Genomic DNA, 24,088 nt, shown 5'->3' with positions numbered 1-24,088 from the left:
GGTGTCATCCAAGACTTTTTTTCCTCCCCACATGAATACGAAAGGCAGCCAATGAGCACTCCCGCGATGCAAGCCGCGGACCAATAGCCACACTTGGGACGAGCAGCACTCCGCCACGTGACCTGCAGCGTGCTGCGAGTGTTGGGGCTGCAATCCCGGGTCTGAGAAGCTGGTCACAGTTTCATCTGGAGCCGGGGGGACCCACGCCAAGGGGAGGAGGCGATTTCCTACGGTAGAACGTTTAGCTGTAGAGACCGAATGAGGAGCATAGAGCAAAGTTTCCGCTTACTAGCAAAGTTCTACGGCTCTTAGAGTCCTAGGTGTAGAAGGCATTGTTGTCTTTCCAATGGCCCCGCCTTAGCCTCCAAAAGACAATAGCCTCAGGGTTCACAGGTGGCAGAGACCTTCTCTGAGTGCCCTGAAGCAAGTGTTCTCCACTCCCACCCCATTCCACCTCTGATGTTATCTGCATTTTAGGCAGAAATGTCCGAAGCATTCACTTGGTTGGTAGTTATCACTCTAGCAAATCTAGGCATTATTTTGCAGAACACTACCCTCGCGCTCAGAAGTCCTGAAGACTGAGGATTAGTAAGGCGGGTGTACTTAGGAGAATGCTGTTTAAAGCTTTGATGCTCTTTGTGTTCTATGCAGGATAGTGATTTTAGGAACCAATGACACCTTTTCTTCTGGGTAACTTACTTACCTGAGCTGCCTCTTGAGAGAGACTCATGTTTTGTTTTGTTTTGTTTTTTTAACCTTTAATGAGTAGTAAAATTTCAGGAAGTTGCTAATTGATTCAGGATTGCCAACTTTAAAAAGGTCTAAATCTGTGGGGCGTGGTGGCCCACGCCTTTAATTCCAGCACTCTGGAGGCAGAGGCAGGCGGATCGCTGTGAGTTCAGGGTCAGCCTGGTCTACAAAGCCAGTCCAGGACAGCCAGAAACCCTGTCTTGAAAAAGCAAAAACAAACAAACAAACAAAAACTAAGTCAAGCAAATCTACCTTTTTTTAAAAGCACTAACCTCTTTAACCTCTTTTTCTGTTTTGAAAACAGCCTATTATATAGCTCAGGTTTATCTCCAACCTGACTCTGTAGATCAGGCTAACCACAAACTTGTGGTCCTCCTGGCATGTGCCTCCACTACTGACATTTTTGGTTTGGTTGGTTTGATTTATTTTATTTTATTTTTTTTTGAGACAAAGTTTTTCTGTGGAGCCCTGGCTGTCCTAGAACTCACTCTGTAGACTAGGCTGGCCCTGACCTCGGCAAATGAGAAAAAGAAATAAAAAGGAAGGAGATGACTGCTCCTAGGTACGGTGGAGATGGTTGACTGTAGACTTGAGGAAGAGCATAGCCAGAGGCAGGGACATCTGGAAGAGTCCAGAGTGACTGTGATCCTGAGCTAGACCACGTGAGAGGTGGGAAGGGTGAGCAGAGAAGATGCACTGACCAAGAAACCAAGAGGGTGAAGGGAAGACCAAAAGGGGCGGATAACCAAAATGTCTGGATTCTATAGGAAAAGGCAGCTGGGAAAAGGACAGGCCAGCCTCTAGGCTGGAGAAGTTTCGGGTAGGGGGCAGGGTATGCCAGCCATATCTTTAACAGGTAGGAACTGAGGGATGCTGGGAGAACCTGATGGCCAGGTCTATATTGATATATTAAATAGGCACCTTAGTTATCCATTTGTCTAGGGTTTGAGACCTAAGAGATCTGCCTGTCTCTGCCTCTTGAGTGCTGGAATTTAAGGTCTGTGTGCCACCGTGCCCAACAACCACTAACTTTTTAAAAAGTAACTGTGAGAACAATGGAACACAAGAAGGTCATTCCATCCATTAACTCATGTTAGATGCATTAAAACTTACGGAAACTCTGTTTAATATGAGTCTGGGGGTTTCTCATCTAAGGGATGTGGGAGCAGCTTTCAATATCAGCAGTTATGCAAAACTAAAACACTCATCATGAGTTACAATAGCCTGATATAAATCTAAAGCTCTAATGGGAGCGTCACCAGCCCAAGCCTCAGAAAGAGAACTTCCTTCTTTTCTGATGGGCAGTTGTAATGAAGGACCACCTATGAATCTGCTGGTGCCAACTCGAAATCCCCTTGCCTTAGCTGTAAATTGAAGGTGAAGGTGAATTAAGCCAAGTGCTGGCTACAGTTCCAGAAGAAGTGAGCATGCTTCTGGAGCGAGCCAAGACAGAGCCAATAAGTATTGCAAAATATATGCAGGCAAAGGGTGATCAGAAGACCCTAGCTGGGAAGAAGTTGAGACAAGCAAATATACTTTTATAGGAGGTGGGGTTGGAATCATCCTTCTTACATAGATCTAGGAAGCAGTGGATAATATTTCTCCTGTGGTCCAGATGACTGTTTAAAATCAGGAGAGCAGGCTAAACTTAGTTGTGGGACACCACAGTCTTGGTAGGTCAGAGTGTAGTGTATATGTGTTTGGAAAGGGCTGTCTTTTTCTACAACTAGGATAGAGCCAAGGAGGATGCAGTATCTGAAGGACCTTGGAGAAGAAGACAAGCGTGGAGCCTGAGAGATGACTGGGTGCTTAGACAGGACCGCGTCCTTTCTTTCACTGTATGGCAAAGAAGAGGACAGTGAATGTGGACATTTTCAACCCCTCAGTCTGGCACACCCAGTTCCTCCTTGTAATATCTGGCATGGAATTAGCTCAACATAGATATCCTCTGAGAGTTTCTACTCAGCGGGGGATTAGGACAGATGATAGCACTCGCTGTTGGACTCTAGGTGAGAGTGGTATGGAAGAATGGGGGGATGGAAGAACCCAGAGGGTTCAGGAGCCCCTCAAGGAGACCATCAAGGCTGGCAGACCTGGACAGGGTGGGGAGAATGGGGCTGCACAAACTGTTGCACCAACCAAGGACAATGCAGGCAGTAAACCTAGACCCCTGTTCAGATCTAGCCAATGGACAGCTCATTCCCCATGGTTGTGGGGAGACTGGGCACTGCCTCTGCCATGAACTCTGCTGCCCCCAATGTGATCACTTCCCCTTGGTGGGGAGGCCTGGACACACAGAGAAAGGGGAAGCAGGCTATCCGGATGAGACCTGATAGACTGTGGTCATATGGTGAGGGAGGAAGTCCTCTTTTCAGAGGTCTAGGGGAAGGGAATAGGATGAAAGAGGGAGGGAGGAAAAGTGGGTGGAAACGGGAAGATACAAGTGAGAGGATAACAATCGGGATGCAATCTGAATAAATTACAATTAAACAAAATCTGGGCTGGAGAGATGGCTCAGTGGTTAAGAGCACTGCCTGCTTTTCCAAAGGACCCGGGTTCAATTCCCAGCACCCACATGGCAGTTCCCAACTGTCTGTAACTCCAAGATCTGAAACCAATGCACATAAATTAAAATTAAACAAAAATTATTTTTAAAAAATCTGGCATGGAACTGGCCTCAGTTTCACTTATTAAAAACCACCACCTCCCAAAAAACTAAACCAAAGGACTTAGCAATGGTTAAGCATAGAAATGACTCTTCTTCCACAATTTCCCACAACACACACACACACACACACACACACACACACACAGAGCTGTCAGTAGTAAGACTTCTTCCTTGTCCTGGGCATCTGGCAGCATCAGTTCATATTCATTAAACAACATGTTGAGTAGCTGCCATGCAAACATTCTCAGTAAAATACTTGAAAGCTGAATTACACATCAAAAGAATCATTCACCGTGAATCAAATCTATTTTATTCCAAAGATTCATGGATGATAAGCATTTTAAAATCAATAAATGCAATACATTACAGAACAGATTCAAGGACAAAAATCACAAGGCCATCTCAATAGAAAAAGAAAAAGCCTTTTTTTTTAAACAAAGTCCAACCTGACCTGATGCTAAAAGTCTTGCAGAGACTAAAAATAGAAATAGAAGAGATGATAAAGGGACCTATAACCAACCAAATGGAGAAAGATTCAAATCTTTTTCACAGAAATCAGAAACAAGACAGGTGTGTGTGTCCACTTTCTCCGCTCCTAGTTAGCATTTATAATCTCGATAAAGCACTAAGAAAAGCGAAGGCAATAAAGATGCACACAAGAAAGGAAAGAATCTAACTCTCCCTGTTATACGAGATCCTACAGCCTCCACCTGAAAACTCCTACAGTGATAAACACACTTTGCAAAGTAGCAGGGTACAAAATTAAAACATGAAAAAAACTAGTAGTCTTCCTCTGTACCAATAGCCAAAATTTTGAAAAAGAAATCAGGCATATAATCCCAGTCACAGTCACCTCAAAAAATATATAAATAATATAAATATAAATATAAAGAAAGAAAAATACCTTGTAATAAACCTAATTAAGAAAAGAAAACGATCTCTATATTTAAAAAAATCTTAAATTGATGAAGAAAAATGAACATACTACAAGTTAGAAACCCCCTCATACTCATGGATTGGAAAAATAAATCTGAAGAAAATAACTCTCCTACCAAAAGCCATCTACATATTCAGTGCAATTCTCATCAAAATTTCAATGTCATTCTTCACAGAAACTGAAAAAAACACAATTTCAAACTTCACGCTAAAGCACAGATCCCAGATCGCAAAAGCAACCCAAGGTGGGAAGAGACAAATGCTTTGTCTCTTTCTTATTCATAGATCTTAGCTTTTATATAGGAACATAAATGAAGTATTTATACTTGACATGAAGGTAAAATTGAAATTGTCTATGGAAACAAATAGGACCACAGTGGAGAGGAGGAAGAAGGAGGATGAAGGGGTAAAGAAGAGAATGTACTCAAAATATGCTAAATATTTACAGGAGCATGGCCTTGTGAAACCGTTCTGTACACAGTGGATATGTGGCAATTACAAATCTTTTTTTTTAATGGGAAAATGGGAGAAACACAATTTTACTCCCAAGAAGTACATAAGCTAATACATAACGATTCCCAGTAAAGGAATGTAAGGCAAGTCTCTGTGTTTGGGATGTTGTTTTACTTCTCCTGGGGACATATGAACAAGTGTAGATTCACTCCAAATAAGTCATCAGTAACAGACAAAAGAAAGGATTCCACCTTTGTTCAGGTTAGTGAACCCAAACAATGAGTTTCCGTGGCTGACTCACAGGAGCAGGGATGATACGCTGCATCCCATGCCAGCATGGGACATGTCCTCCTAAAAGATGCATAGGTGAAATCCCAGCTTTGGCTAACTTTCCACTTCTTATATGTTATACTAATCCCTCAAGGCCAGTTCTCGACCTTCCTAATGCTATGACCCTTTAGTAAAGTTCCTCGTGTTGTGGTGATCTCCAACCATAAAATTATTTTGTTATGTTGTGAGTCATAATGTAAATATCTGATATGCGACCCCTAAGAAAGGGTCATTTGATGTCCCCCCCCCAAAAAGGAATTGCGACCCACAGGTTGAGAACCACTGCTAAAGACCATGTGCAGAGGCGAGGAGGAAAGAGCCTCTGGAGAGAGTAACGGCTGGGCTCTCAGGGTCCTTGACTCACAGCACCCTTCCACTAGAAAGTATTAACAGCCTCCTTATTATTAGCAAAGACCTGGTGATCACTGCGTGTCCTACTTATTGTGTGACTTAGGGTCAAGATTCTTCTGTCAATCTGCAGAGCAATGACTCTTGCAGGATGGAGGTAGAGGTAGAGGTGGAGGTGGATTATAGTTGTGATATGGCCAGAGGGAACAGCCACACCCCAACACACCTTAGGGTGTGTGCATCAGCAAGGGTGGTGGAGGACGAGGAAGGGGGAAGGCAGCTGCTTGAGAACTGGCCACTATACAGGTTAAGTTATGGTGGGAAAAGGCAAGGCAGGACTTGGCAGAGATAAAGAATTCTAGAGCCTGGTGTAGAATTTCCTTCCTGCCAATTAAAATGAGGTCCTGTAGCTCTTACCTCTCCCCCCCAGAGATGCTTCTAACTCCAGTGGACAGTGGTTGGCACAGAGACTCACAACTAGAAAATGCACAGAAAAGGTGACTGGAGATGCCAGCCCAAGTGGAACATCGGTATCACCACCTCCCTCGGGGGAGAGAGTGATGTCTCAGAAGAGGGGGCAGGAAGATTGCAAGAGTATGGGGTAGAATAGCTGTGAATTCTTTCTTCTTTCTTCTTCTTCTTCTTCTTCTTCTTCTTCTTCTTCTTCTTCTTCTTCTTCTTCCTCTTCTTCCTTCTTCTTCCTCCTCTTCTTCTTCTCTCTCCCCCTCCTCCTCCTCTTCATCCTCCTCCTCTTCCCCCTCCTCCTCCTCTTTCCCCCTCCCCAAGACAGGGTTTCTCTCTGTAGCCCTGACTGTCCTGGAACTCAGTAGACCAGGCTGTCTTTGGACTAAGAGATCTGCCTGCAGCACTTGCTGTCATGAACCCATGGCAGCGGTGGTTTACTTCATGCACCAGTGGATGGTTCTACACTGCACGCATGGGCAATACTTATTGGGTTCAGTAGATTATTAGAAAAAAAGGGGAGGATACGAAATTGGAAGGGGGCGTAGAGAATCTAGAAAAAATTTGGGAGATGAATACGATCACAATATGTTTTATATGTGTATGACATTTTTAATGACTCAATAAGTAAATTTTTTAGAAAAAGAAACATGAAAACAGGTCATTTTCTGGTTTCCATGTAAAACTATTCTTCTATTCATGTGTTGAATCAGCTTTCTGGCCCAGCAGTGGCAGCACATGCCTTTAGTCCCAGCATCTGAGAGGCAGAGGCAGGCGGATCTCTGAGTTCAAGGCCAGCAGGATCTACAGAGTGAGTTCTGGGACAGCCAAGGCTACACAGAGAAACCTTGTCTCAAAAAACCAAAACCAAAAAGAAAAAAAATAGAACCAGCTTTCTGTTCATTCAGAAAATTTGAAGAAATAACTTAATTTTTAACACAACACTTTGATGCATTTCAAAACTTTCAAAAAAAGAGCTCATCTAAGAGTTGGAAGAGAAACATTTAAGAATATTTTTAGTTTTAATATTGTTCCTCTCCAAGTTATAGTTATTGAAGAAATAAATCTAAATCAGAATAAAGAGGGTGTCGTCATCCTTCTTGGTCAGAATAGAAAGTGGGAAAGACGGGTTCCAAACCTCCCAAAGTCAATTAATATTTAGACAGTGGAGCTGTTTGCACCTGCCAGTACTGCAGATAAGTTCTGGGTGCACTGTGCTACCAGGGGCCCCCTGTCCCTCTCTCACATTCTGCTGACATTGACTTGCAAGGGCCTGCCCTACAGGGATAAGAAGGGTAGGGACTGAGAGGGACATGCAAGCCTCTGTCTGTGTCCAGATGTTGAGTAACCGACAGATCAAAGATCCCAGAAGCTAGCAGACTATTTCCCTCACTGCTGAGGGCTTTTGAGTTTCTGGGTAAAGTTGATGGAGGGCGCACCCTCTAGAAAGATGTGTGGACAGGCTAAAATCAGCTTAAAGGGAGCTCACTTGTCTAGTGTACCCGAAGCCCTGGTTTTATGCCGTAGTAAAAATAGACCAGTAAACAGAGATAAAATCGACTTGAGTGGTGGATTTGCCTTTGGTCAATACCCTCACACCCTAGGCCACTGTTTTGGAATGACGGATAGGATTTCTTTAGTTTGTATTGTTTACTATTTTTGTGATTATAAGCCTGGCACAAGGTCATTGTTGGCATTGTGGAAAGAAAACATAAACAAAAAGCAGAATTCTCATCATTCAATAACAGCTACAAACATATTTCATGCAATGGTATACTTTCATAGTATTAATTAATGTCATTTTAACTGTATTGCTATTGTAATTTTCTTTCTTTCTTTCTTTCTTTTTTGTTTTTTGTTTGTTTGTTTGTTTTTTTGTCTTGTTTTGTTTTGGTTTGGTTTTGGTTTTTCAAGACAGGGATTCTCTGTGTAGCCTTGAGACTGTCCTAGACTTGCCTTGTAGACCAGGCTGGCCTTGAATTTACAGCGATCCGCTTGCCTCTGCCTCCCAAGTGCTGATATTAAAGGTGTGCACCACTACCACCCAGCCTGCTATTGTAATTTTCTAACAAATGTTTCTCTCTGTCTTTGAGTCACGGTCTCACTATGTAGACCAGGCTGGCCCTGAACTCACAGACATCTGCCTGCCTCCGCCTCTTGAGTACTGGGATTAAGAGCATGGGCCACCACACCAGCCTTGACAAACATTTCTTGATATCTCTCTAGTGTTCTTTCTTATACAGAGAATACATTCTAACTGTTTGTTGTTTTTGAGACAGGGCTTCTCTGTGTAGCCTTGGCTGTCCTGGAACTCACTTTGTAGACCAGGCTGGCCTCGAACTCACAGAGATCTGCCTGCCTCTGCCTCCCCAAGTGTTGGAATTACAGGCATGCACCACCTCGCCCAGCATATTCTGTTTAATTTTTTGTGGTGTTGGGGATGGAACTTGGCTTCATGTATCCCATGCGAGTGCTGCATCATCCCTGAGCTATAGTCCTCAGCCTTTACTTCTTTCCTTCTTGTAAAAAAATAAGTTTATTTTTCTCTTTTATGTTTTCCCAGTTGTAAATATTCACCACTTGACAAGTGTTTTCATATTTGACAAGTATCTTCCTATTGAAACCTTTATCTACACTCCTGTTGATTTTCTAGGGCCTGCTTTCCTATGGCCTGCTTTTCAGACTGGAGATGTTCTTCTGACATGTTTCATAATCCCAAAGGTTAGTATTAAATTTTTCATTCTGTCCCTGGGGGGAAATAAGTTAAATGATTCTAATAAGGTCTTGGTTTGTGGACTTTGGATAAATTGCACTCATTTTGAAAAAAAAAAAAGGTTGTATGAGAAGTTTTACAAATGAATTCCGTGCTCTGTACTTGAGCTAAAATAGCCACCTACCTCATTCCTGGCCTCAGCCTGGCCTCTCGGAGTACACAGCCAACTTGGGCTATGAATGGAGACTTCTTCACAGCCCACATTATTAAATGGCAGTCAGTGGTGGCTGGTCAGGGGGAAGGTGGAAAGGACGGGAACTAAACTGGGGACTTCCACTTAGCCAGGTTTACAAAGCATTAGGCAAAGCCCAGTATGTATTAATACCCTGCTTATGTCTCATGCTTATGACTGGTGTGGTCATAAATTACGTTAAAACATGTAATTCAATACACACAGAACACAATGCATAAAGAAACTGCAACCAGAATTTCCTGGCAAGTGGCACGCATTTTTGGGGAGAATAACCTATTAAGCTGCTTTTAGAATTGTGGGTGGCAAGACCCTTGGCTATCTTGTCAGGTCGGGGAGGGGGGTCTCTTGCATGCCTCTGGATGCAAATGACTAGGTGGTGAGCAAGCGCTTCCCACCGTGTTTAAGCGGCTGTACTTGAGCTGATGCGAACCTTTCTGGATCTCACTCTTAGCAACGTGCAACATGAAGTACTCGATTCAGGACTCACCAGGGCAATTAGGAGAAAAGAAACAAGTATTTACATGCAGTGATTCCTAAACTTAGCTCTTCGATTTCGCAGAAGGCTTGGTTTCCTGGCACCCCTTTCCTCTGCAGCGCAAGACTGAGGGGGGAGCATTGGTTGGGACTCCCTGGTTGTCTTCATGATCAACTGACAGCCCCTAGAGAATTTTGACTTAAAGTCTGTATCTTCCTTCTTGGATGCCATGATAAAGATTTCTCCCCATAGTGCACAGGCTAGTCTAGAGTTAGAGGTGAGATAGTTGAAACTAGGATTTTGGAGTGTTAAGACATCCATGTATTCATTGCCCATCAGACACACACACACACACACACACACACACACACACACACACACACAGAGAGAGAGACACTGATGCAGAGAGGGACCATCACCTAGTGAATCTATTTCCACTACTGTATTATAAAACTGAGGATAACAGCACATTTGTTATAGAGGCTACTCAAGTTTCTTATAAGCTTACACCTCACCGAAGAACAATCTGACAGCGATTAGCAGGAGTCTCCCTTCGGGAACAGCCAGGACTATAAACTACATAAAACCAAACTTTTCCAGCCTTGGCGACTGCTACAACAATATATTAAGATCTAACAAAGCTGTTGGGCAACATTGTTGCTTCTCTTCTCTTAACTCCTTGGTCCTTTTCAAAGGCCTGGCCTTTCATGTCATGTTATTTTTCTCTGGCTCCATTGCTTCTAAAAGTGCAGTCATTTATCAAACCTGGCTTGACTTTTGTTCTTTTTCCTTTCATTCTTTTGCCCTTCCTTCCTTCCTTCCTTCCTTCCTTCCTTCCTTCCTTCCTTCCTTCCTCTCCCTCTTTCTGTTTTTCCTTTCTTTCCTTCTCCTTCTTCTATACTGATCTTTAGTTTAAAAAACAGAAATTTCTCTCTCTTAATACTAGTAAAGAAATGTTTTTCTGTCACGTCCTGCCTTATGAAGTCATCCAGGAAACCTTGGGCTCAGTCTCTAGAGATGTTGATGAGGACAAAGGTATCATAAAATATACGAGGAAGTTTTGGTTTAACTTTCTGCTAAAATTCCCAGGAAGACATTAAAAAAGGCAAAGACTCACAAAACCCCTGATGCTCTAAATACAGTGGGGTAAGAGCTTGGACACAGGACCTTGGAGCGGTGACTCTGCCATGATCATCTATGGGCTTTGGGAAAGTGATGCTACCAGCTCCGTTGTCCTTTTCTTGTGCTGACTGTCCAGGGGTTATTCTGAAGATTTTCTGGATCACACTTCAAAAAAAAAAACCTAATTTAGCAGAGTTCACATTTCTTGTTTATCCTAAATACAACAAATTCCAGAAGTGAGCCCTCCATGTGACAAGGTGAACAAGAAGCTGATAGCAAGCGGCGTGGACTCATGAGGACAGAGAAGAAGCCTTTGGCCTGAGCCTCTGGAACCTTCTTAGGATGTTGTACGTGAGCAGCATCACTCCCCATCACCGGAGGAAAGCTTAATCCCACAGCGCATAGGTTTTCAGGCTTCACTCCATTCTAGGATGGCTCTCTCTGAAAACCCAGTCTTGATCTTTCATTCGTGGGAAGTTCTGGACTCTTCCCTGGGAAGGGTCAGGAGCCAAGACTTTAAAAAGAGAAGACCTGCCTATCCTTCCATTGTAGGTGGAAATGCATGAGAGCCAAAATCATATGCCAACACATCTGCTGCTTTTATAGTGAATATAGAGTATTCTAGTGGCTACTCTACAGCCTCCACAGTTAACCAAATACTCCCTCAGTTGATGGTGAATGAATAGGAACACCCAAGACATAGCTTATTTAAAAAGGAAAACAGAGATTTCTCAAGACTGGAAAGAAGCAGCCTTCTGTAGGAGGCTTACTACAAGAAACAAAAGGGAAAAAAATCAAATATTCTTGGCTATAAATGGATGTGATGCACACAGAGAAAAGACTCAGATGAAAAGTTAGGAAGGTATGACGGAGAAGAGATGAAAAGGGATGGCAGGGGGCTGGAGAGATGTCTCAGCAGCTGGGTCCCATGACCTGAGTTTTATTCCCAGCACCCATGTGGCTTCTAAAAAAGCCTGTAACTCCAGTTCCAGAAGGTCTGACACCCTCTTCTGGATTCCATGAGTAATGCAGTGCACAGGCATATGAACAGGAAAAGATATCCATACACATAAAATGAAAATAAATACATCTTTAAGTTAAAAAAAAAAAAAGAAAAATAACGGACGCCAAAAGGCCTGGTTCTATGGCACATGCCTATAGCTCCAGCAATCCAGAAGCTGAGGTAGGAAGATTGGGAGTGCAAGATCAGCTTGATGAGACCTTGTTCCCAAATTAGCTAACAAATATAACCTTCAACAACAGGGGGGAAAAATGGATGGCCAAAAGTGAAGTCAGAAAATCAAAGCCCACTGTGGAGGTGGAAATGAGGGAGACTGACAGTGTTGACTGTGGCATCACTGCCCCGGAGGGTGCTTCTGGAGAAATGTGTAAAGAACATGGCGTAAGAACTGAAAGAGGAGAAAGCCACTGAGAGAAAAGGGAGAAGCGGGACAGGTGACTAGAACGGGAGTCACCCGCAAGAGCTGCAGCATTGTTAAGGGACAGAAATAACTGGTGACAGCTTCAGAGGATTTGTCATGTGTAAGCAGCAGAGGGGAGAAAATGGCGATTGCTGGGCTCCCACCTTCAAACAGCGGTTCTTAACCTGTGGGTCACGACCTCTTTAGAGGTTAAAAAAAAAAAGTCTCAGAGATTTAAAAAAAAAAAGTCTCTGCTGCATATTAGATATCCTGCATATCAGATTTTTACATTAAGATTCATACTAGTAGCAAAATTGCAGTTATGAAGTAGCAACAAAAATAATGATATGGTTGGGGAGTCACCACAACATGAGGAAAGTTGAGAACCACTGCCTTAAAAAGACCCAAATCAGTCCCGTGTGGCGGCGCATGCCTTTAATCCCAGCACTGGGGAGGCAGAAGAAGCATGTGGATCTCGGTGGGTTCCAGCCCGGCCTGGTCTACAAAGTGAGTTCCAAAACAGCCAGGGTTACACAGAGAGACCCTGTGTTAAAAAACAAAGACCCAAGTCTAAACACATACTGGTAACATCTTTGTGCTACAAACACAGATATAGACACAAAGTGCTATGAGGCAACCCCCACCCCACACAAGACACTGACAGAAGACCGAATGCCAGACCGACTTCTAACCTGTGTTGGAAAGAACTACACACCAGAATTGTATACGTAGCCAATTGTTTACATGGCCTTGGCTTCCTGACACTCCCCAGTTTTCTTAGCACATCTCCCGTGTTATGAAATACAGCAGTGAGAGTTGGGGGGGGTGATTATGTCGTATTCACTATGGTGATTTACTTCCTCTGTTGGTTCTAAAGTTGCATGTCTAAGCCTATCGTACAGCTCCTCATTTCTCCGTATTGAGCACACTGTGTTTAAAAAATAAGCCCCTGATCTGGCAGCCAGAAGGCTATTTGCTGCTGAGAAAAAAAGGCCTCCCTCCCTACGGCTTCTTTAACCTCATCTCTCCCACTCCCAGGGTGGCCCTCCTTTTACCTTACCCAGGGGAATGTCTACTTTGTGGGCGTAGTGTTTGCTCAGGTGAAAAGAAAAAAAAAAAAACAACTCAACACACTGAGTCTTTGCGCCTTGATTTCACACCACATGCCAAGTCTGCAGTTTATAAAGGATATTGGGAAACCAGAGATGGTTAGTGTTTGAAAGGAGCTTGTCTTTTTGTACGTCACACTCTACTTACTGGGAAGGAAACTGAGGCCAAGAAAGGTGATGTCACTTACTTGCAGTCACAGTTTTAGAGGGTTCGAACTCGATTCCCTATGGTTTCATTTTCCAGGATTTCTGTACACATGGTCAGCCAGAAGGGTGACTACACACACACACACACACACACACACACACACACACACACACACACTGCTTGTAATATATTTAATATATTCATATACAACGATTATGTTATAAGCACATATACAAAGATAGCACAACTATATGGCTTTTATTGCTGCATATCACAGTACTTTTTATTATTGTATTTATTATATTTGTTACTGCACCTAATTTATCAATTAAACTTTATTATAGGTATGCATGTATAGGAAAAACACAGTAAGGTTTGTTCTAGCTAGAACTCTTTAAAGTTTGGAGCGCCGGGGTCTCTAGTAATAAAATATTTTCTTCTAAGCTGGCAGACAGATAACTTGACATTTCCCAACTGACACAGGTTCAAGTTCATGGGAATGAGCCCCTCTCAGTGCATTTGTAGCCCCGTTAGTATTTCTGTGAAACACTGTGGGAGTCGGGAACTCTTCAGGTAGAAAAAAAGAAAGATACCTCATTCCAACTAAACTCACTTTGGTGAATTTGCAAAAAATAACTAAGAACCAAGAAGGCAACGGTGGCATCGGTGTGGGGATTGACGTCTCCACAGAGACAAGAACATGTCTGCTTACTTCTGCAGGCCAACACTGAAAGGACTAGAGTTGGCACGGGCCACACCGAGACCAAGTTCTCAGTGCAAGGGAGATTGAGGTGCCCCACAGGGACAAAGGACTGCCTGTGGATAGAGAGGAGACAGACAGAGCCCATAAACAAATGACAGTTTATAAAGAGAAAAAGGGAAACCCCCTGTTAGGATGAGTTGGTTTGTTTTGATTGGGCATGTTAATTAGATGAGCCAAAGGGGGCTTTTGAGCGCTGGACTTGAAGAGCTGGGCCTTGGTGGTCAGTTTCAGGAGGAGGAAGAGGGGGGCCAAAGAAGGGAATGAGCCTAGTGGCTAGCTTTAGGAGTGTAATCTAAGGCTTCTTAGCAAGGCAGAGGGAAGGGGGTGGGGGTAGGGAGAGCAAGGCCTGCCAAAGCCATGCTTGCCGTGCCCCGGCCTACCAGAGCCCTTCAAACAGCAGCTTCACTTAAGAGTGAAAAGAACCATGAGCATTTCCTACCTGCTGTTGGAAAACAATATTCCTGGGGGAACCAGGAGAGACGGGTAGTTGTGGCCACAGGAGTGATGCAGGCTGACTCCAGGCTTGGCTGTGTTGGACATTTATCAGATGTGGCAAAGGCTGGTCTAAGCAAACACTGCTCAGTTCTCCAAACTGGCTTTCAGGTAACATGCACGTGGCTTTCTTCCTCCTCCTGCAACCTTATGTTTCCAGAAAGACAACAAATGAAAAGTATGGCTACCTGGCCTCCACCTAGGCCACTTCCGGAAGAGGCATGATGCTAATTTGCCTACCGGACGGCACACAGGCTCGGGAGCCTGAAGGGTGACCCTGAGTGCACTGTGCTTCCTGGAGGATGTCTCCTCTCCCTTCCAGGGCATCTCCTCCTGTATTGTGGTCACTCTCTCCTCCCCTAGAAAAGTGGAGAAAGATGGTGAGAGCTTAGCTGATGCTAAGCTCAAGGCCCCAAGATGATGGCCTCCTGCTTGAATTCGCCTTGTGTGGTATGACGGTCTCCCGATCAGAACTTGGCCCCATCATCCCCTGGCTGGCTGGTGAGGCTGAGAGTCAAACCCAGAGCCTTGGCATCCGCTGTCAATTTCCACCTTTGTTCTCCTCACTCCAGTATGAACTGTGGCCTAGAAAAATTCCCCATCTTCTTCCCTTTAGCTGCCATACTGGGACCACAGCTGTGTACCACACACCGCTTCCATACTCTCGGCCCACAAATAGGTAAGGAAACAGAACCTAAGCAAGTTATCTAAAGATCACATAGCAATCGGCAAATGGCTGAGCTCTGAATCAAAATCAGATCTCTCTGCCTTCAAACCCCAGGCTCTGTCCACCACACCAGCTGCAGCTCAGAGCAGCCAGATGAGCCCGGCTGATAGCCCCACCTCGAGTACTCTGTGGACTGATGAATTGAATTTGAGGGCCTTTCAGGCCTCCCGCAGAATAAACGCTGGGTTTTGCAAACACCAGTCTTAATTAGATTTGACTGCCAGGACAACCGCCTCACAGGTGGGCGGGCCTGGCCACGCAGGGAGATTAAGTTCCAGGGCCAATGGCTCTGCCAGGAAGTGGGGTCAGCAACCTCTGGGGGTGGCTAGAGCAAAGCCCTGGAAGGAAGTGTGGGCAGGTGGAGGAGAACCACCCTAGGGCCAAAGAAAGGAGAAATATGCAGATGGCAGGGGGTGTGGGGGTTCGGAGGTCTATCCCGGGCAGAGGGAAAAGGCCTCACAATAGATGGATAGATGCCAAATAGCGCTGCTTTCAGGAAGAAGCCAGCCTTGAAAACAAGTTTTCCTACCCTCTACCCTGACGATGTAAAACCAAACCAAAACTGCTTGCCCTAACTACAGAGTCAGGAGGGAACTCCCTAGTAAATCCTGGAGGGACTCATTTGGATTCCAAACTGTTTGGGGGACAGTTGTGCAGCACAGGATAGGCTTAAGGCTTTGTGGCAAGTGAGGGTTGAGAGTATCACACCAGCCACATAGATGATAGTAGGGAGGAAAGGAAAGGCCTGTGGATAACTGAATCCCAGCTTGTCATCTCAGAGCCGGTTTTGTCACTGCACCCAGGCTAGAGCTGGCACTGGTCACATGCTGTGACAAAGCTGGTATGATGGCCAGTTAGAAGAACACAACTTATGGGAGTTCCTCCCACCATGTGAGTCCCAGACGGCCAGGCTTGGCAACAAGGACCTTTACCCATTGAGTCATATGGAGGCGGGATTCTTAATGAAATGTATTCATCCTTTCAGGCCACAGCTAGCTGAGGAATGATGCAGTCACCGTTTTCATAGAAAAGGCCACCCCATCTTATTCCCGAGATCCGGATATAGGCTGTGACTAGCCTTATGAGAGGGCGATCTTGTACATAGACCAGGCTGGCAGGCTTCTAACTCAGAGCCTTGAGGATCCTCAGGCCACTGTACCAGCCCAATACTTAAGGCCTTTTAAACTAATTCTTTGGTCAACCAAATCCTTCTGAGGAAGGGATGCCCAAGAGTCCGGATACAATTATTGTGACTATAGAAGCCCTGGGGAAAGTCGTGACCCTATAAAGACAGACACACACACACACACACACACACACACACACACACACAGAGAGAGAGAGAGAGAGAGAGAGAGAGAGAGAGAGAGAGAGAGAGAGAGAGAGAGCTCTTTGCCTTTTGTGACTTCGACGGAAGAACAATCCCAAGAAAGACTCGCCATACTGAGGTTCCTGGAATCAAGTACTGAGGAGACTCAACACACTGTAACCTCATCTGAAGGGCAGGCTATTCCTGAGACCATACTGCAGGCCTACCGACGCAGCAGGGAGGAAACAGACTCTTAATTAACTCTCACGATGACCTGAGGACTTGTGTTTCCTGTATGGGCGCATTCTACCTCACAGACACAGAGGATGACAGTGAGTAGGTAGGTGAGCACCTGGTGTCCGTGCTTAACCATAGTGAACTGGCCCAGAAGCAATGAGTATCTTAGCCTCATCCAGACACCTTGGAGACAGTGGGCGTTAAACACCGCTGGGGAGGCTGGGAAACCCAAGAATCAGGGGCTGGTTGATGATCTGCTGAGGGCTGCTTCCTCACAGATGGCGCTGCCTGGGAGTCTCCTCACACTGTACAGAAAACATTGAGGGGAAAGACATGCTCTTACAAAGAAAATAAAGAGTTACAGTAATTTTTTTTTTTTAAATAGGAACCAATCCTGTTTGTGAGTCTTCTGGCTCCTCATTACCTGGTTACCTCCCAATACCCACTGCCTAATGCTATCACCTTCTAGGTATTTCAGCATATTTTTGTAGAGGACACACTTATTCAGAATGTAGCAGGGAGCATAAATGAACACGGGGAGGGGATTGTTGTCGTTGTTATTATTTTAAGAAAAAAGTCTCTCCCTGGGCAGTGGTGCCTTTAATCCCAGCACTCAGAAGGCATAGGCAGGTGGATCTCTTTGAGTTCCAGGCCAGCCTGGTCCACAAAACAAGTTCCAGGGCTACACACAGAGAAACTCTGAAAAAACAAAAACAAAAAACAATAAAGAAAAGAAAAGAAACAAAAAAGAAAGAAAGAAAAGAGTCACTCTACAGAACCCTGGCTGTCCTGGCACTCACTATATAGACCAGGTTGACCTGGAAATCAGAGGTCTGCTTGCTTTTGCCTCCCAAGTGCTGGGATTAAAGGCCTGTGCCACCACGCCTGGCTACAAATGAACTTAAAAAAAAAATTTCTAGCAGAATTAGGAAATTGATCTTAACAGAATGTAGGAAATAAAATATTTTCAACATATGCACTGAGAACTTTTTTTCCTTTTTCTGAGACAGAATTTCTCTATGTAGCATTGGCTGTTCTAGACTCACTTGGTAGACCAGGCTGACCTCAAACTCACAGCAACCCTCCCTGGCTTCTGCCTCCATGAATCCTGGGATTAAAGGTGTATGCTACCGCGTCCAGCAAGAAGATTTTTTTGTAACAGAAAAATCAGAGATATGCTGAAGCACAGAATGAGCCATAGTGGAAATTAAAGCATTCCAGTTATAAACAGTAAGCTAAAAAGAAATGCAAACCAGAGGCACCAAATTGGCTCAGTGGCTAAGATCACTGTTGGTCTTCCAGAGTACTTTTTGTAGGATTCCCACACTCATGTGAGCTCACAACCGTCTGTAACTCTGGTCCTAGGAGATCCGACTCCCTCCTCTGGCCTCTGTGAGCACCAGGCATGCACATGGTACATCTGCATACATGCAGGTTAAAACAGTCATGCACATAAAATAAGTAAATCTAAAATAAACTAAAACTGAAATATATACACCAAACGACCATCCTTTGGATATAGAGGTAAGGAAGAAATCCAAGGGCCTCTGTTGTACCAGGTTGAGAACTAGAGACGCGCCATTCGCATTAACATTCCAGGCTGACTCTAAATGAGTTTCCTTATTTTTAGGATGAGCATTCATTCTCTCTTTATTCACTCACTCACTCACTCACTTCAGTATGTCTTATCACTTTTCTGGGTTTGCCTGCCCTCTGTCAGATTGGAGGAACTGGAGAGCACAGGCAAGGATAGCTGCGTGCCCATGCTTGCTGTTGATCAAAGGAGCCACTGGGAACAAAATACTAGTGGCCGGCATGGCAGGACTCTTTGAAACAGAACAGGGACCAGTGGGCCAAAGCCCAGTGTAGCTGCTCACACACACGATGTTCATTTTCACCCCAATAACAGAGCCACCCTCTTTCAGTGGCTGGAGAGAGCCGATAGATGATTGTTGAATTGTTTTTAAAACTAAGCATTAAAAAAAAAATAAAGAAAGAAAGAAAAAAAACAACCAAACATTATTACTGTGCTCTGTTATGTATTCCTTCTCCTGAGACCTCTCAAAGACATCTGACAAAGTTCTAGAAGCTACTGCAAAGGATGTGAAGTCAGTTCTCGGGGCCGAGCTCCATCCGGGTCTGCTTTATAACTTGTGTCAAACTGCAGTCTGAGGAGGCCACTCATGCAGCTCAGCATGTCTGCTGTCCTGGCTGTGGCTCAGTGGTTTCTGAAACAGAAGGTGAAGGGAACATAACTCATGGAGTCCTTGGCCCTCTTCCGAAAGGGACTGTGTCCTTGTTCCTGGCCACGTTAGGTCTGTAGAGATGTCTGTTTTATGTCGGTAGTCATCACGTTGACAATACATGGCTTAATCCTTGACAATGAGTTCACTCCAAGTTGTTACCACACGTACAGCTTGCAGACTGCATTGGGATACTTCCTGACCACAAGGAATGACCAGTCTGACACTCACCAAAGAGACTGACCTGTGAGCTCTCCAGGGTCTAGATCAAAGGTCACCAGGTCTGCCTCTCCACCTCTTGTGAACGCTGCCTCTTGCACGCATCAGGAACTGGACACTCAGCTGTTTCTAAGCACCCAGCTGGAAGAGGCCACTTGAAGTTACAAGTATCATCTGACAAACACGGAGCCTCAGCTACCTTCCTCATCTCTGTAAAACAGCCCTCCATGCAGTTTGGCTTCCCTGGACAGTCTCTTTCTGTCTCCTTGGATTCAGCTTCCATGTCACAATGGCAGACCCAGACCACTCTTGCTAACCATGACCCTCCTGTGTGTTTCCACAGCAGCACCTACATAGTCTGTAGTCACTTGCATTTCCTTCTGGCTATCTGTCCTTACAATGTGACTTGAGAGAAGCAATAGTGTCTGGCTACCTCCTCACTGCTCTGTATCCAGACCTCCGTATTCATTACCTCAGCGTCTCTAGGTTCAACCAACGGAGTTTTCATTAAAAATATCTAATGCTTGTCACTTGGTTTTCCCCAAGAAACCTGGTATAACAACTATTGGCATGGCATTTGCATTTTATTAGATATCATAGCTAGTTTAGAGGTGCTTTTAAAAAAGCATAGGACAGGGCTGAGAGATGGCTTAGTGGGTAAAGTGCGAGCCACACAGGCTATTTTTGATGTTTGAAAAGTTAAGAGGGGGAGTTTTTTGGTTTTTGGTTTTTAAGGAGAGAGTGGCTGGGAGTCATTTTCAACACTATAAAGGCATAAGAGAGCATAGAGAACAAAGCCTGAAGAAAACCAGAGGGGTTAAAACCAGAAGAACGACTCCATTGGTTCATATGTTTGAATGCATAGACATCAGGGAGTAGAATTGTTTGAAAGGATTAGAAGGATTAGCAGGTGTGGCCTTGTTAAAGGAATTACGTCACTAGTGGTGAGCTTTCAAAACCCCATGACAGGCTCAGGCTCACTTGGCCTGCACATTAAAAAATGTAGCTCTCAGCTACTGCTGCAGTACCATGCTTCCTGCCATGACGCTAATGGACTGAGCCTCTGAAACTGTAAGCCAGCCTGTCTTAGTTATGGTTACTATTGCTGTGATGAAACAACATGACCAAGAGCAAAATGGGGACGAAGGGTTTATTTGCCTTACTCTTCCACATCACAGACCATCATTGAAAGAAGTCAGAGCAGGAACTCAAACAGAGCCAGAACCTGGAGACAGGAGCTGATGCAGATGTCATGGAAGGGTTCTGCTTAATGGCTTGCTTTCCATGGCTTGCTCAGACTGCTTTCTTATCAAATTCAGGGCCTCTAGCGCAGGGATGGCACCGCCTACAATAGGCTGAGCCTCCCGTGTCTATCATTAGTTTTTTTAAATGCCCCATAGGCTTACCCACAGATAGATTTTTATGGAGGCATTTTCTCAAGTGAATCTCCCTCTTCTCAGATGATTTTAACTTGTGTCAAGTTGACACAAAGCTATCCAGTGCAAAGCCCCCAACGCTTTCTTTTGTAAGAGTTACCGTGATCGTGGTATCTCTTTATATCAATAGAATAGCGATTGAGACAGGCCACAGAAGCACGAGATCTTGTGGACCGTAGAAAAGTTTTTGGAGTGCTTCAAGAAGCAATCAAGGATGCAAGCCTGTCACCCCAGTCCTGGGGTTACACGTTCAAGGCCAGCCTGAGCTACATATTGAGACTGTCTTAAAAGGAGGGGAAAAAAAAGAACACAGGCTTGCAAGTAAATGATGACATTCGGCTGGCTTCTGTAACAGGCACCAAGCTAGCTGGGAGCATCAGAAAGTGGCTGCTGAGTACCCAACAATACACAGTGATGCTACAACTGGTGTCTTGAGAATTAATTTTTCTTTTTAAGTTTCAAGAAAGCAGTTCATATTACATTCTCTCTGTGGATAAAGTTGTGGGAAGGACTGTAGGCTTTGTCACAGGTGAAAGCAATCTTGGCGGGCTTTACCCTTGGACACACCATGGATACCTTGAGATAGACTGGGTGGAGCCATCCTGGGCCTGGAATTCAGGAAGGGGACCTGGGGACTCCACCTGGACTATTGATTTTCTAATTGACCCTCAATGGGAGAAGGAGACAGCCCTTGGCACGTGAGACAGTCAGGCGGAGAGGAGAGAGCAGCAGCAAATTCAGATCGGGCTTGAGTGCACGTGGATCAGCAAACAGGCTGGACCAACACACCGGCCAGAGACACCTAGAGACCTGTGCCGTGGAACGGATACCGGAAGGTTCACTCTTTTTCCCCTTTAAGCTTTTTTCCCTCTTGTGTAAGCTAGTTGGGTTGTATAATAAAGTTTAATTGTTAAGAAACAGAGCCTACATAAAATTTTACTTCATTTTCCTTATCTGACCGAGGATACTACCAAGCACCTGATTTCCAAATAACCCCTATACAGAGAGGGGGAGAGGAGAAGAGAGGTATATTTATGTGTGTGGGGTTGTGCTAGCCCAAGAATACATAAGTGGAGGCCAGAGGCAAACATCAGACAGATGTCTTTCCCGGATCACTTCACTTCATTGTCAGAGGCAGTGTCTCTTACTGAGCCAGGAGTTGACCATTTCAGAAGGACTGACAAGGCAGCAAGTTCATGGGACCAGCCCGTCCCCCACTTCCTCAGCACTGGCTTATTGTCATGCTGCTCAGGTCTGGCTTGTAAGTATGTTCTGGAAATGGAATTTAGGTTCTCACTTTATCCACTGAGCTCTCTCTCTAGGCCCTGGAGCAGAAATTGCGTTTACATAGTCAAACGTATTTGGTAAACACTAGAAAAACAATTCCCTCCACTCATGTGGCTGCACAGGTTGGAAAAACAATTGATCAACATAGAAAAAATGTTCTGCTTTTGATATCTATGACAGTTGACACATAAGATAAAGGTAGAGACCGGCCTGGAGGCAGCTGGATACACATCAGGGACGTTGGAACTCAGTCCCCAGGAGTCATCCCAGTTCTGACATTGACCTTGGGCCAGGTGTCCAACCCCTACGGTCCTTTGTTTTCTTATCTGGAGAATGAAAATCCTGGCCACAGGAAATATAGCTGAGAGAAAACCTGTGATTCATCTACAGCCAATCCACCTTTACCCCCATATTTAGTTGGCTGAATCAATAATTTATATGCACCTGCAGGCCGGGTCTGTATAGTCAAGATTTCTCTCCTTCGGTCAAGCTAAAATAAGTCCCTCTCATCTCTGCCTTCTAATGACATCATCTGAAGTCTCAAATTTTGGAGGTCAAAGTTGATGGCATCTATGTTTGCAAAGTCCAAAGTTTCTAGGAAGTACCATCAATATTCATCACGTTCTGGCAGCTGTCAAAATTCCTTGGTATTCTAAAAAGTTTGAGTCCTCCACAAGTGGGTGCCCTGAGGGAATTTGATATACCTGCAGGTTTGGTTACTGTGTCAACTGGACCCCATCCAAAGGCTACAACATTTACTTCCTGCATCTTAAGTGTGTTCTGATGGAAATTTCTGATAAATGCCCAAAGACCTGATTGAACTGCTGGCCCCAACCGTTAAAGTCAGTGGGCAAATTTAAAGAAAGAAAATGTAACAGTTATTAATGCTCCTAAGTGCTCAAGCAGAGAATGGTGTTCAGACTCGGGCTGCGGGTATTGAAAATACGGGTATTGAACAGCTGTGGAAGGACAGAAAGTAAGTCAAGGGGACTGTCTGAATGCCACCCATACACAGGCATCCTTTGGAGCTGACTCAGCTCTGCATGGCGGAGTGATCAGCTCTTGACTCTCTGGCTTGTTTTTGGCTAATTCCCAGTTTAGCTCCCCTTCTCCTTCAGCCTTCCAAGGCTCACCCATCTTTTGAACTAAGACAAACAAATAAGCAGAAAAACCCTTAAAAATATTTTTTCCTGATAAAACCTCTGCATCCTCCTAAAGCTCAAGCATGCCTATGGGAGCAGCCATGTAGGCTGAGAAAATACAAACCCTCTTTCTCCCACCTCGTCGCCCTGCCTGGTCCACCAGGAGTTGACGTCTCCATCATCCATCCTGCACTTCTCTCCCACCAGAATAGGCGTTGTCATTTCCAAGTCATTTTCTTTCCTTAGAACACAGTCCTTCCATCTCAGCCCCTAGTGCTGTGATTGAGCTTGTTGTTGTTGTTGTTGTTGTTGTTGTTGTTGTTGTTTTCGGTCCATTATTCCCACCTTCTTGCAGACCTTTCCACATCTACTTCTGCTTTTTTCCCCTATAGTTGCAATGATCTTCCAAAGGAGAGCCAGACTCTGTCACCTTTGCCTGTGTCCTTCCTTGACTTTGCAAATGAAGTCTTTCATATCCTGCCTTGGAAACTCCTTGACTTTGCAGTGCCTCTTGTCACCTCCTATGTTGGCCCCTCTGCCCAGATAGGTTCTTCATCTGGTGGCCTGCTGTTTACCGTTCAAGATCTTACCCCCATGGCACTTGGGAAGACGTCTTTAACTCTGGAGTCCACCCTTTTCCTAGAGACAGACTCCAATTCTCAACCAACACCCACTTAAACGGTTTCTTAAGCAGTCACACTCAGCAGTTAGGGCTGGAACCATCTGCAGCCTGACCCACTCAGAGGCCTGGCGCCTGGACTAGGAACACCTGACTGCTGGGGCAGAAGAGGCATCTCCGTGTCTGTTTTTTCTAGGTCTCCACATCATCAGAGTACTCCCAACATCTGGCTTTTCATATGGCAGCTCAGTGATCCGGGCGCTCAGGGAGAGAAAGAAAGAAAATAACGAACAAAAGGAGGAAGACAGAGGGAGAAAGAAAGGAAGACGAGGGGGAGAAAAGACGTATTTCCTTTCATGTCCGCACACCTCAACCACACAGCATTAACTCTGTAGTACTCCATCAGACCCAGCTGCCATGGCCGAC

General features: G+C 44.8%; 1 long non-coding RNA gene across 1 annotated transcript; it reads right to left on the bottom strand.

The window, feature by feature from the left end:
- Positions 1-14,439: 14,439 nt before the first annotated feature.
- Positions 14,440-17,005, bottom strand: LOC311584281. Its single transcript, XR_014774815.1, has 3 exons — positions 16,832-17,005; positions 14,684-14,802; positions 14,440-14,590 (listed from the first exon to the last, which is right to left on the bottom strand). It is a non-coding gene; the product is annotated as an uncharacterized lncRNA (long non-coding RNA).
- Positions 17,006-24,088: the final 7,083 nt, after the last annotated feature.

The sequence above is a fragment of the Acomys minous genome, assembly GCF_964271855.1.
Source record: "Acomys minous genome assembly, chromosome: 15".
NCBI classification, from domain to species: domain Eukaryota; kingdom Metazoa; phylum Chordata; class Mammalia; order Rodentia; family Muridae; genus Acomys; species Acomys minous.
The sequence above is the reverse complement of the archived record's forward strand: the minus strand, read 5'-3'. Positions and strand labels throughout refer to the sequence as shown.